Here is a 10494-nt window from a genome sequence, read left to right as displayed (position 1 = left end):
CAGGTAGCTCAGCTGGTTAGAGTAAGGGGCTGAAAATCCTTGTGTTAGTGGTTCGAATCCACTTCTAAGCAAAGGGTCCAAAGGACACGTGGGAGCGAGCCGGATTTGGAAATGAAAATGAAAGAGGAAGCAACTTAATTACATCTTGATCAGAAGCATCACAGCAGGCGCCGAACGGCCGAGGTTTAGAATTCAATTCTCCCACAGTCAGTCCCCTCAGGTCGATACTTCCATGGCCATGGTAGCCCGTGTCATTACCCCCATTGGCATATAGTCTTCACTTCTCTCGATCCCTTTGAAAAAATATTTGCCTATCTATTTGATCTGACCAGAGTAAATCGACTGTCCCCCAGCGTACCGGAGCTTTTCTTCCCAGGAAGCACAGTCGCGCACCTACACCCGGACAACACGACAACCTCACAGCACACACTACTACTCCAGTAACTTAGCAACTCAAGACTAGCTCTTTTTCTCCTATTAGTATATTTATAGAAAATGAAGGGCTTGGAGTCCCTGATGATTAAATGATTCAATAAACCAGATTTGACCATGACTGCAATTTTTAGAGAGAAACGCAAAGCCAAACGCCTAATGGGGTCCATTTCTGTAACTGGAATAACCAGCACTGAAAACACGTCTTTACATTGGATGGTTTGGTGTTTTGATGATCCCTACCATCCGTGGGTGGACTGCAAACTTCCGTTAATACGAAAATATAGAACGTTCCCTCGTTATTGCCTTATTGCTGGCTCCTTCCGTAGATATGAATTGGTATTCTCGCACACCTGTTTCTGGATCTCTACTTTACGGAAACAATATTCTTTCTGGTGCCATTATCCCTACTTCTGCAGCTATCGGGTTGCACTTTTACCCAATTTGGGAAGCTGCTTCCGTTGATGAATGGTTATACAATGGTGGTCCTTATGAGCTAATTGTTCTAGCATCATGTTACATGGGTCAAGAGTGGGAACTGAGTTTTCGTTTGGGTATGCGTCCTTGGATTGTTGTTGCATATTCAGCTCCTGTTGCAGCAGCTACTGCTGTTTTATTGATCTACCCAACGATGGGGAGCAGAGCAAGTTACGGGACTTGGCATCCGGGGTATATGGAATGGAATCACTGGTATAAGGTTAGGCCAATGCATTAGACTTCCTAGCTTTCAATACTGTATCAGTACGGGCGTGGGTTAGCAGCGATATGGTTTTCTTACCGTTAACTCCCCCTCTGACCATGGGTAGCTGGCTTGATGATTGATCTCGGTGAGTTCCACCCGTCTATCTTCTAAGGCCTTTTGCCCTAGATCTCCTAGGGTTTAAATTTACTTAGGAAAAATATGGCTACTTATTTTTACTAAGTGGTTATTTAAGTTTGCCTAAAAGTAGCATTTACTTTGGAATGTTAAACAATTTTGATTAATATTCGTTAAATACTTTAACAAATGTTAATCAACAATTGCATGCTTGTAGCAAATTTATCTAATTCACCTTTTCAGGTAGGTTCCTAGGTAGGGGTGTTCTGCTTCCGTCATCTTAAGTACCCCAACCTAGCCAGAACTCGCCTTAGACAAAAGTTCCCTTATAGATATATTTGCTACAAATTTAATCTTTTATTGAAATAAATTTAATCTTATTAAACCGATTTAAAAAGATTAATCTAATTTTTAATCTCATTAGAAATTTGTAAACTTAGGTCTATGTCAATCATATTTTAAAACTATTTTAAAAAACAATTTTACCTAAGTTTGCATACAACTCTTAGTTATTGATTTTAATTTCTAATTTCATTTATTTATAACTTTTATAAAGTAAATGAAACAAATTAAAACCTACATTGTATCGTTTGACATACTTTATAAAATTATAACGTTTATAAGATTACCTAAAGTAATGTCATGCTTCATGCAATGTTCATTTCATTACTACATATATATAACACTTATATATAACAAAGTAATGAAATTAAATAATGTACATCACATGCATACATTCAAACTATATATTATAACAATTATAATATAAATGATGCATGGCTATGTTATTTATGCATGCAAGCATATAGTATAACACTTATATTATATGATGCATGAGCATGCTATAAAATTAAATCATGCATATACATATGTTATAACACTTATAATAAAAATGATGCATGAAATTAAATGCATAACCTATGGTGGGTTTTGATTCTATATGACGTTCAATATGACATAAAAAAAACATACATCATATGTATATTTAATTCAAACAGTTAATGGACCAGGATAGGACACCTAAAGGAAATTCAAAAGGCTAACTATTACATAAGCAAGAGTCCTCTGGTTCGAAACAGGTGAACCAGGCCTTAAACCGCTCGAATCGAACCGCCCTTCAGCAAACTCTTTGCAGTGATCGTGTAGCAAACTAGATGCGCGATCTTGTAGCAAAGTGTACACGAACTTGTAGCATTAGCTACACGATCATTTAGCAAATGTTACACGATTGTGTAGCAAAAGCTACAAGTTCATTTAGAAAAAGTTGCACGATCATGTAGCTATAGCTACACGATCTTGTAGAATTGCTTTTTCTTCTTCATCAAAATAGTGCTCTACAACTCTTCTTTGAAGCTCCCCAAAAAATAGCACGAGCGACTCAAACTTATGAATTATAGACTGTATAGCAAGATTAATGCCCAAAAACGTAGGGGCCTTTACAAACCAAATTTGTAAACAAAGAAAGTCTTAAAACTAAGTATCCTATCCCGAAACATCTATCAACAAAACCACATTCTTCATCATTCATCGCATGAACTAGAATGCAGAATATATAAAACCCACCAACACTGTATAAATGATTCAATAAAAGAATGGAATTTGGATTAGAAAGCCTACAATCTGGCTCTGATATGAACTAAAGGAAATTTTTTTAAAAAAGATCATTTGAGTGGAAGCAAGATCGACCCAAATTCATTTTTTATTGAATTTAAGTTTTATAATAAAACAAGAACAAGATATGCATTTATATAAATTATAGAATACTTTTAAAAAAAATACTTAGGAATTCAGAAACCCTTACCTTTGAAGAACCCTTTCTTCAAGAACTCCCTCGAACAAAACACGAATGGATCACCTTCTCCACATAGGTCTCCTTTTTCGAAAGAGACACCACCACTCGAGAACCCTCCATATTCTCTTGGGATAAAGGATTCAAGCAAGAGTTGTGGGCTTTGTTTTAATCCTTGGAAGAGGGAAGGAGATGGAGAGGAGGAGCGGGAAGAGAAGAATTTTTCTTCTCTATTTTTGGTTTTCCAGAGAGAACTCTTCTCACAGAGAAAATTTAGGAAGAAGATCAATCATCAACCACTTGAATCCCACGTATATTAATTGAGAGAATGAGGGAAGGGGTTATAACTCCTTCCCTTTAATTAATTTCAATTAATTTAATAATATATGTATATATATACACTTTATTATATATACACTATATGTTATATCAAATATAACACATAGTCTATAGTTTTATATTGAATCAAATACAATGTAACCTATAGATTTTATTTTTCTCAACAATACATGACATTTAATATAAACCACATTTATATTAAATTCACTTATATGAATCTGACCCAAATATCTTATCCATATAAATGATATTTGGATCATATCCAAATATTTAATTCCTTTCAATATAAATCATATCTATATTAAAATTAATTACATAAATCTCATTCATATAATTAGTATTTGAATCATATTCAAATTCCTCCCATATTACCATAAATTATAATATTTCAAAAACATTATATTAATTATATCACATATATAATCAATTTAATTAATTATATCATATATAATTAATTCCCTCAATTAATTTGAACACTTCAAATTAATTCTCAATTAAATCCATATTGAGCTACAGAGAGGACCTTATGGACCTCTAGATTGAAGTTCCAACAATACTTGGATAATTAATTAAACTCATTAATTAAATTACCCAACATTCGTTAACTGCCAGTCACTCCACTAAAGATCGACAGCTGCACTCTTTGCACTATAGATAAATTTATGTGTCAATTGGATATAACCAATGAATAGTACGATGACCCTTCACAAATTGCTCGTAAGTACAGTTGGGCCAAAATTATCGTTTTGCCCCAGTAGTTACATCTAACTTCTTAAGTAGCACTGATCCCTCTAATGAACAATAAGTCATAGTCCAACTATGACCAAGTCTTTTTCAGGCCAGGAGAGGGTATGGCCACTGTGTTCAAGACCCAGAATCAGCTCTTAAGTAAGCAATTCATCTACTTGCCCCTACATCGGGGAAGAAGTGAATTCCGTCTTGTGTAATTGTGTTCCCAACTCCTCAATCAGACGAATCCCCAAAATGGTAGGCTCATCGAGTTGGCAATTTGGCCACTCTCACACATACAAATCAAATAACTTCCTTCATGAGTAGGAGTTCACAACTCACCTATGGTCATCCTAGTGAAATGTAAGTCTCTATTATTAATGGCATTATATAAAGAGACTAATTATTTCGTGGTCCAGTCTTATACAAACTCTTTTGTATGGGATATTCCCGCTTACATGTCTCCACATGAATGATCAGAATCAGATCATTTGTAGCACTTTACAACATTTGTAACATCTACNCATGTCTCCACATGAATGATCAAGCTCAAATCATTTGTAGTACTTTACAACACTTATAATACCTACAAAGTGAGTCATATCCGTAGTGTCATTAGGATAAGGTACCTAGCTTTATCCATATACTACAGACCGTTTAGGTTATTATTTATACAAGATCACTTTTATGTCTCTACATACTTGTTTAAATTATATGAAATAACCTCGGATCTTAGTTTATTGGATTGTGTATATGCTGATAAAATAACACTTATTTTATTAACAACAATATGTTTATACAAAGTTTACAAACTACGAGATTATAAAGAGATTCAGGATACCAATCCCAACAATATAAGGTTTCAAAAGTTTAATATAATTGTTATATTAAAAGTATGGAATGCTTGATGTATGTTATAGCATGTCTACAGTTTTATAAAAAGTTATAAAATGGGTTAAGACATTTAAAATCTATAACAAAGATAAGCAACATGCTCACTTAGGGTTAACAAAGGACAACTTGTTTTAATAGTTAAAATATGTCATTATTTTATAAAACTTAGGTTACAAACTCAAATCAATCTATAATCCTGTCTAAGACTGCAGGTACTGAAGTTGACGGTTTACGGAACACCTGCTACCTAGGGATTATAATCAAGTTATTGAGCGTTGTTAACCAGGTTTTATGAGCACGCGTGAGCAGTGTGAGGTAATAAAATAGTTTTATCACTTAGACATCATAGGTTAAAATCTAAATATAATCGTTATACTTGGATAAACCACCTAGACTTAGGATTGTTTTTTAGCCGAAATATACCTAAGTAAAATAATATACCCAAACAATTAGAACACTTTAGTGGGAGATTAATAATATATACATATATTATTTTTAGCTCTCACGTACCTAAGAGTTCGCACCTTGAAATCCATGCTTGACTTCATGTCGCATTTATCGTGACTACATTTGGAAAGTGTTTGCATGGGTCAATAACAAGGTGAATAGGGAAAGTAATTCATGGTAAATGGGTGCGAGAAATGTGTCAGCATATCCTATGGTCTCTTCCATTAGTTTGAACCATGAGATTCTTATGTTGTGCTTGTTGTCGTTTTTAGGTGGCATTAGCAAGTCGTTTTCTGCAGCTATCACCTCGGAGGGTTGTAACATAGGATTCGAAACAACTCAAACTTCAGAAATGAATAGGATTTCTTAGTTCGTCTTGAACATTGTCCTCTAATTCGGAAGCTTGTTCATATCGTTCTATGAAATCTGAAAATGGAAGGTCACACTTACAAGAGTTACTAAGTGTTAATAAGTTATTGACCGAAAACGATAACTAAATAACTAATAGAATAAAGAGCTATTCTGAAGTTAGTATTTAGTCAAGAATGTCTTACTTCAGTGAAGGAATATTTGACTGCCTCTCGGTAGCATCTATTCTGACTCACTAAAGTATCATTGCAAATAAATAAAGAAATCTGAGTACTTTATTACTTTTGCTAAAATTGGATTTAGATGCAATTTTTCCTGATAGATTTAGTTTATATTTCAGCATGTCGAGCTCGATTATTCAACTATGAGCTTCTGATAAATTCAATGGAGAGGATTACTCGAACTGGAAATCAAACATAAATACGATACAAGTTGTTGATGACTTGAGGTTCTTCTTAATGGAGGAATGTCCTTCGCTTCTCAGTTCAAATGCAAACCGAAATGTTTGGAATGCTTATGACAGATGGGTCATGGCTAATGAAAAATCCAGAGCCTACATTTTAGCAAGTATATTTGATGTGCTTACTAAAAAGTATGAGACCATGGTCACTGCTAGAGAGATCATGAAGTCGTTACAAGGGATGTTTGGATAGCCATCCTCACCAGTAAGACATGATGCTTAAGAGACGTTTACAATTCCCGCATGAAAGAAGGGACCTCTGTTAGGGAACATGTCCTGGATATGATGGTCCACTTCAACGTAGCGGAAGCGAATGGTGCTATCATAGACAAGAAGAGTCAAGTTAGTATGATCATGGAATCTCTTCCGAAGAGTTTCCTACATTTTCGCACAAACGCTGTGATGAATAAGATTGATTACCATTTAACAACTCTCTTAAATTAACTTTAGAGTTATCAATATTTAAGGAAAAATAAATAAGGGGAAGCAAATGTTGTTACCCAAAAGAAATTTCTGAAGGGATCTACATCAGGTACAAAACCTTCAAAAAAGAAGTCTGGTCCTTCAAAAGATAAAATATCCAAATGAAGAAGAAGGGAAAAGGGAAGAAGAAGACTTCTGCTAAAAAGAGCAAGACAAAAGTTGCAAAAGAAAAATGTTTCCACTGTAACGATGATGGACATTGGAAACGAAATTGCCAAAAATATCTTGCAGAAAAGAAAGCTAAAAAGGCAAACCAAGTAAACCTGATTTACTTGTAATAGAAACATGTTTAGTGTAAAGTTCTCATTTGACCTGGATACTGGATTTAGGCGCCGCTATTCATATTTGCACTTTCATTCAGGAAGCTAGTTCCTAGAGGTAGCTGACGAAAAACGAGATGACTTTCAAGGTGGGAACAGATGAAGTCATTTCGACCGAAGCAGTGGGAGATATCAAGTAATTTTTTTGGAGAATCTTACATTTTGTTAGAAAATGTGTATTATGTACCTAAGATGAAAAGGAACTTAATCTCTGTCTCTCGTTTATTAGAACATATGTACAAAGTTACTTTTCATATAAATGAAGTGTTTATTAGTTCAAGGGGTGTTCAAATATGTTCTACTAAACTTGAAAATAACTTGTACATATTAAAACCAACTGAAGCAAAAGCTATTTTAAATATAGAGATGTTTAAAACAACCGAAACTCAAAATAAGAAACGAAAGATTTCTCCTAATGCCTATATTTGACATTTAAGACTTTGTCACATAAATCTGAACAGGATTGAGATATTAGTAAAGAATGGACATCTAAATCAGTTAGAAGACAAATCTTTACCTACATGTGAATCATGTCTTGAGCAAAAAATGACTAAAAAAATCTTTTTCAGGAAAAGGTTTTAGAGCCAAAGAACCTCTACATTCAGATCTTTGTGGTCTAATGAATGTTAAAGCTCAAGGAGGATCTGAGTATTTCATTGGTTTTATTGATGATTATTCTAGATATGACTATGTTTACCTAATTCATCATAATTCTGAAACTCTTGAAAAGTTCAAAGAGTATAAGATAAAAGTTGAAAACTTATTAGGTAAACAGATCAAAACCCTTCGATCAAATCGAGGTGGCGAGTATATGGATTTACAATTCCAGAACTATTTAATAGAACATGGAATTAAATCCTAATTCACTACACCTGAGACACCACAACAAAACGGTGTAGCAGAAAGGAGAAATAGAACCCTGTTAGAAATGGTTCATTCAATGATGAGTTATGCTTAGTTACCTCAATCCTTTTAGGGGTATGCAGTGCAAGTTGTTGTATATATTTTGAACATGGTTCCCTCAAAAGGTGTTTCAGAAACACCATACGAGCTGTGGAGAGGACGTAAAGGTATTTTACTCACTTCAGAATATGGGGATACCCAACACATGTATTTGGTGCAAAACCCTAAGAAATTGGAACGATGTTCAAAAGTATGCCTATTTGTAGGATACTCTAAAGAAATAAAAGGTGGTCTATTTTATGATCCTCATGAAGACAAGGTACTTGTATCGACAAATGCTATATTCTTAGAGGAAAGCCACATAAGAAATCATCAATCTTGTACTAAACTGGTATTAAATGAGATGCCTAGAGAACCTACAGATAAATCAACAAAAGTTGTTGATCAAACAGGTTCTTCAAAAGTTGTTAATGAAACTGGTCCATCACATTCTTCTCACGAATTGAAAATATCTCGACGAAGTAGGAGGGTTGTTCAACAGCCTGAACGATACATGGATTTAACAACAACTCAGGTCATCATACTTGATGATGGCTTAGAGGATCCATTGTCCTTTAAACAAGCAATTGAAGATGTAGATAGAGACCAATGGATAAAATCCATGAACCTTAAAATGGAGTCTATGTACTTCAATTATGTCTGAGAACTTATAGATCAACCAGATGGAGTAAAATCTATTGGTTGTAAATGGATCTACAAGAGAAAACGAGACCAAACTGGTAAGGTGTAAACCTACAAAGCAAGACTCGTGGCAAAAGATTTTACCCAAAGAGAGGGGGTAAAATATGAAGAAACCTAGAGGGGGTAAACTATGAAGAAACCTTCTCTCTTGTTGTCATGATTAAATCTATTAGAATACTTTTATCCATTGCTGCTTTTTACATCTATGAAATATGGCAAACAGATGTCAAGACAACTTTTCTGGATGGCTATCTTGAAGAAAGTATTTACACGTCTCAACTATAAGGGTTCATTGAACATGGTCAAGAGCAAAAAGTTTGCAAGCTCAAAAGATCCATTTATGGATTGAAACAAGCCTCTCGATCCTAGAATATGAGATTTGACATTGCAATCAAATCTTATGGCTTCAAACAAGACGTTGATGAACCTTGTGTTTACAAGAAGATAGTCAACAAAACTGTAGTTTTTCTGGTACTTCATGTTGATGATATCTGATGACAGGAAATTGGAAGTCAATTTTACTCGACAACGAACTTCCCTTAGATGCGGTATGCGATGCATGTTCCTAAGATATGTGTTGATAGTCATGCGTTGGAATGAAAAATGCGTTAACGAATGTATGCGATGACCATGCATCATGCCAAAAGTTTTCTTGCATTCATGCCAAGTATAACATAAACACAAGTTTCTCGGGTAATCTGAGGTCAACCACAGGGACTTGTAGCTATATGTTTATGGTGATGTGCATGCGGCGGTTTGAAAAAAAGAATGGAGGGGATGCTGCTAAGTTAATCCTACTCCTACTCCTATCTAACAGACAACGCAATGAGAATATGCATGAAAGGTAGAGATGCGACAAACCTTAACATGAAATAAATGTATGGGAAAATAGGGAAAATGCGGAGATGAATTCATTGCAATACTTAAGAGTGACCGCAAGGGAAACCCTAGACAACGCAAACTAATGCGATCATGCAACACTCATACAATAGTAAACCACCTCTTGATGCGAATGCTACGGCTTCTAATGCTAGAACGCATGCGATGTATGTGCAGAGGTGTTTATAGGGCATACACATAAGCCTCTAATTCTTGTCTATGCAATGATACACAAACAAGGCGACCACATATCATCATTTCTATTCTTAGGGTGCATGCGATGCAGTGTTGACAAACAGAGCTTATCTCTAAGTCCCTATCTCTTGCTTATGCCTATCTAATCTTGCTTTCTCGAGTCTAGATTCTAACCTAGCTCTCTCGGGTCATTAGGTTCTTTCTTTAGACTCTCTCTCGAGTAGTTCTAAAGGGGTGTTGGGCACAACATAAAGCAAGACAAACACATGAACTCGGTTGACGCAAGATTGTTACTATCCCTAGTGAACAACACAAACATTGCTTAATGCATCCAACTACTTACCCTCCCGGGCAATTGATTGTTGCTGACTTTACTTATAGACAAGCAATGTGTTAGCCTATAGACCGGCGTTGCAGCAGCTTCACACTAAAAAAATAAGGTTACTCACACACTTGTGCAACACACACCTCTCGGTGGGTTGCTAGATGTTTCATATCTCTAATCCACATGACTAAGTATGCAATACCCAAGTAATCCCACTAAGTGCTGCAATGAAAGTAAAGATGCTAAGCAAAGAAGATGGAGATGGAGTCGAAGGAACAGAGAAATGCATTGAAAACAGATTGTATTAATTCCTTAATTCCAAAATGTCATACAATAAAATGTAGGAAAAGAAAGGAAAAAGAAATGACTGAC

The 10494-nt window shown here is 35.2% G+C and overlaps 1 pseudogene; it reads left to right on the top strand.

The window, feature by feature from the left end:
* Positions 1 to 549: 549 nt before the first annotated feature.
* LOC120076278 lies at positions 550 to 1147 on the top strand (annotated as a pseudogene).
* Positions 1148 to 10494: the final 9347 nt, after the last annotated feature.

Source organism: Benincasa hispida, chromosome 4 (genome assembly GCF_009727055.1).
Source record: "Benincasa hispida cultivar B227 chromosome 4, ASM972705v1, whole genome shotgun sequence".
Lineage (NCBI taxonomy): Eukaryota > Viridiplantae > Streptophyta > Magnoliopsida > Cucurbitales > Cucurbitaceae > Benincasa > Benincasa hispida.
This window is presented reverse-complemented; position numbering and strand designations above follow the sequence as displayed.